This window comes from Camelus dromedarius, chromosome 11 (genome assembly GCF_036321535.1).
Source record: "Camelus dromedarius isolate mCamDro1 chromosome 11, mCamDro1.pat, whole genome shotgun sequence".
In the NCBI taxonomy this organism is placed as follows: Eukaryota; Metazoa; Chordata; class Mammalia; order Artiodactyla; family Camelidae; genus Camelus; species Camelus dromedarius.
The window spans coordinates 21671690-21676453 of NC_087446.1; the positions used below are offsets into that span (position 1 = coordinate 21671690).

General features: G+C 38.3%; 1 non-coding gene across 1 annotated transcript; it reads right to left on the reverse strand.

Annotated features, from left to right (window-relative positions):
- Positions 1 to 570: 570 nt before the first annotated feature.
- TRNAI-AAU (transfer RNA isoleucine (anticodon AAU)) lies at positions 571 to 642 on the reverse strand. The gene has a single exon. It is a non-coding gene; the product is annotated as a tRNA-Ile (tRNA).
- Positions 643 to 4764: the final 4122 nt, after the last annotated feature.

Genomic DNA, 4764 nt, shown 5'->3' on the forward strand with positions numbered 1-4764 from the left:
CAGTGGTAGAGCACATGCTTGGCATGCACGAGGTCCTGGGTTCAATCCCCAGTGTCTCCGTTAAGGTGGAAAACAAACAAACACAAGAAGTCCCATTGAGTTCCACTTGCTAAGGGTTTTAAATGACACACGAAAGTATTTGGACTCTGTTCTGTATGACACTATAAATGTTAAATGTTGATTAGCTTTAGTAGGAATGCTACTTGACGACTATGTGGCTATGTGGTAGAGACTGAAAAAGGGAGACACTGGGAGCAAGGAGACACCTGAGGACTTTGCTGCAATAAAGCAAAAGAATCTGAATACAGCAAAGATTATGGTAGCAGGAAAAAACTGAACTCTATTGCAAAATTAGAATTGGTAGTAATAGACAACAAATTGGTAGTAAGTGGTAATAATTGGTTAGGAAGAAAACATAAAAGTGAAAATTTAACATGATTCTTACATTTTTCTGCCATCATTATATTATCAAAATTCTCTTGTGAAATAGTTTTTTTTTTTTCCCTTTGGCTTTTAAAAAAAAATTGGGTGGGGGGAGGCGGTAATTAATTTTGGTTTTGTTTTTTTTAATGGATGTAGGGGGAATTGAACCCAGGTCCTCATGCATATTAAGCACGCACTCTACCACTGAGCTATACACCCTCCCCTTCTGTGAAATAGTTATTTTTTATTTTAGTGAAGAAGAAAAGAAAATAGTTGCTGAACATGTAACCATTTCTTGGACAGTAGGAATGTACAAGTTGAGCAATATTAGAGGAGGGATATAAGTTCAAGCTTAGCATATCAAACCACTGGGCCAGAAACCAAGGTCCTGGACCCCTTAGACAAAACAGCACAAGTTACACCTTCCTGCATCTTTATACCATGGAATTACTGCCAAATCATTATCAAGCATATGAGGCAAAGAAATCCACTCCAGGAGGCTTCAAACCTTAACAGTGCTTTAAAACAAATTATGCAAGGAAAGGCCAACTAAATTATAAGGTTTCTCCTTTGAGTGGGTAGGCCTACAAAAGCCAGTGTAACCCATGACCTTGTTAAATACCAAAATGAAAAATATTCTTCAAATCCTGGGTTAAACATACATAATATTTGACTTTCAAATCTCCGTATTGACCTCATAACAAATTCCAAAGGTCTGTGGAAATAATGCATGAAGACATGGGGATCTGAGGTCTTTGAAAATGAGGCAGTTCACACCAGAGACGAGGACGACTTCAGAAATGCCTTACAGAGATTGTGGAATACTTGAGAGAAAGAAAGAAATTCAGCTGAGTTCCTCCAAACTGACTTCAAGTAGCAGCAACAATCTACTTTAATTATAATCCTCATAAACCAAATCACCTTATCGTGGGAGTGAAAGAAACAAAAATCAAAATGAAACAAAAAAACAGGATCACAAAGAACCACAGTGTTTTCCTGCCTGCACGCAAACCTGTCCTTCTAGATTATAATAACTCCCCCACCGTCACCACCACCGCCACTAGCAGTAACATGCCTCTCATATAGAGCTTGGAATCCCTACGGGATAGCTCTTCTATGCTCCATGGACTAGTCCTCTTAGCAAGCCTGAAGCATTTTAGATTTTTCTCCCTTTCGGTTCTGACACATTGTGGTGACATCTCCTGTCACTGTCAAGAGTGAAGAAATCTCTACTGCTGCTGCCTGCTGCTGCCTCCACAGTGGCTCTCAGTGCCTATGTCTAGAAAACTCATAACGCTAAATCCTGTCTCATCCAAAGCATTGCTAATCACTGAGGAAAACACTCGGCCAGTCTTCTATTGCTTCCTAACCTCCAAGCACTGCTTCCTTGACCTAGAGCCACCTTTTGATAGCTTGAGTCCTCTGGGACCGAACTGAAGTACAAGTTAAATGACAGATTCTCTGCTTAACTTAGAATCACTCCTCTCCTCCATTCCTAGGCTCTAGTATGTATAATAAGACTGAGTAATTGTACTTTTGTGATGGACCAGGCACTCTGTCAGAGACTCTGAGTAGGTTCTTATTTAACCCTCATGACAATCCTATAAACTGGTATTATTATCCTCATTTTATAGATGGGAAAACTGATGTTTTTTAAAGTTATCACAGTTATTGATCAGTGGCTTAATATCCAAATAGTCTCATGCTAGACTACACTAAACTACCTGTGGTTCCTTAAGTAAAACTGGTCTGATTCTTTTTCTACAATGTACTGACTATGCAGTCAAGGACAGGTCCTAATTGACTCTATTGGGGCACAGGTAGGAAATTATGCCTTCACTGATCAATTGCATGGCCTTTGGAAAGGCCTTTCTGGAAGTGCCTAGATAACCAAAATGGTTTCCCTCTTTCCTGGATGGTAAGAGATTAGGTTTGTCTTTGACAAAAAAAAAAAAAAAAAAAGAATTAATGCATCCCAGCATGTTCCTGAAATGGAAAGCAAGTTTCTGTTATCTCTCCATTGATCCTTTTACTTTCCAGTGGACAGATAGGTGTCTGATTGCAGTGCTTCTATAAGTCTAGCAACCCTTTGACAGAATGGCTTGCCTTCAGTACTAAGGGCTGGTCTCTGGGTTCAAGATAGAAAGTAAGCATCAGTGAGCCTGGGATATGTGGGGCTTCTGGTTTCTGGAGAAAAGTCTCTGCCACAGAGTTAACCTACTGAATATGTAACAAAAGGGGATGACAAATTGCTCAAAACAGGTGTTCCTCCTTAAAAAACTGACATTACTATGTGGGTCTCAATAGCAGTGGTCTGAAAGAAAAGGTCCAAAATAAACGTAAGGAAAAAATATGAAAGAGTGGAGACAGTACAAAAAACAGAAAATGATTTATCAAACAAAACCTAACATCCTCAGAGAGATAACAGAAAATAATACATCCTTAAAGAAAGAACAGGATGGTATGATGAAGAAACAAAGCACAGGGAAAACCTCCAATTATACATATATAGTTGTATATGTGTGTATCTGAGATTTCAAAAAATCAAAATAACAACTCAAAAATCATGCTAAGAATATTTCCCAGAAAGCAAAGTGAAGGAAAATAGAAGAAGAAAGGATGAAAAAATTAAAGGATCATAGTGGTTGAACATCAGATAAAAGAAACACCAGAAATGGGGAATAGAAAAAATCCTTAAAAAGTAGCTTATCAAATAACCCAAATACTAACTAATAAATTTATCCAGAACTGAAGTAGCCAAATTACCTAATTAAATGGACTCATAAAATACAAATAATCTATGCCAAAATACATCATTATAACATATTAGAATATCAGGGATGGAACAAGGATTCTAAAAATGCTTTAAAAGTTAAAATGGGTGACTCAAGAAGGCATAAAAATGATTTTTTTCACTGGACTTTAATGACAGTAGAAAAATATTTGTGGTAATGCTTTCAGCATTCTGAGGGAAAATAATTTTTAATCTGGAAATACAGATGCATGTAAATATCAATCAAGTGTAAAAGACTGAAAATGAATTTCTCCATCCTAACCCTTTCCTAGGAACTTAGTAGAGGATGTGCCCCCTAGGAAAGAGAGAAACTAACAAAAGAGGAAAACAGAATTCCCATGATGAGGGCAAAGAGGTCCCAAAAGGCAGCTGTCATTTAGCCTCCATGAAAACAATAAGCTGATAGTGATTTGATGTGTTGATATTTTGGAAAACACTATCGATGTGTTTTGAAAGGCTCCAGTAAAGTACAGAGATAAAACTTAAGGATAACGACATAGAAAATCAGGCAAATAAGAAAAGTGTTAATTCTAAGAAAATCAAAAAGTTGCATGAGAAAGGGTATGTAACTACTTCTTGACTCTGCAGTGAAAAGGTCCTTACTTTGTTTTTAAATGTGAACAGTAATGAATGATGTAACCAAAACTATGACATAACCATATTAAGAAGAAGGTGAGAAAAGAATCAGTGTATAGAGAAGAGTTACCTAGCAGGGAGTTGATCTTTAACCCTCTGATCTGCAACCAGAGAGTGTTGATAAATTTGCAAAACTGATTAAGAGCAATATGAGAATGTTTGGAGGAACCGAAAAGATGAATTCCTAGAGAAATAAAAACAGGCTAAGTGTCTGACTCTGGGGAGTAAAATTGGAGGGTGACAAGAAGTGATATAGGATGTGTTTTTTTCCCTAGAAACCTCTGAGAATTGCTTAATTCAATTATGTGGCTACTGTTGGGAGACACAAGGCGCTGGTTGGTACACCGGCATTAACAGAATTTACCAAAGACCATGAGGGGTTAAAGAACAAAGGGAAAGTTTAATATGTACGCCACTACAGGCAACAGCAGGCCACACAGACAAGAGGTGATTGTGTGACCATGTGAACATGTAGGGTCTTTTATTGAGGGAAGGGGTTGTGAACACAGTGGGTGGGGGTTGCATGATCAATTCATGCACAGGTATCTGACTGGTTGTAAGATCTGTCAGGGGAATAGGTTTAAGACTCTGATAAGGGCAGGATGTGCCTAGAGACATGCTAGCCAGGCTATTCCCTGGGGTGGTTAATTTTGTTAGAGTAAACACACATCAAGAGAAGATGTTTTTATCTTGCAGAAATGCAGGTATGCAAAGGGTCCTGCAGTGGGGAGAGGGGTTAAGGTGTCAATCAGCTCCAGGTACTTGGAGAGCCCAGGAGTGGGGGTTTTATGAACTTTAGAGTGGCTTCAGAGAGTGCCAGCTGGCTCGACATTCCCAGAAAGTGCCAGCTGGCTCCACACCTACTTCATTTGAAAAAAAAATTTTTTTAATTTAAATAAAGTTTTTAAATC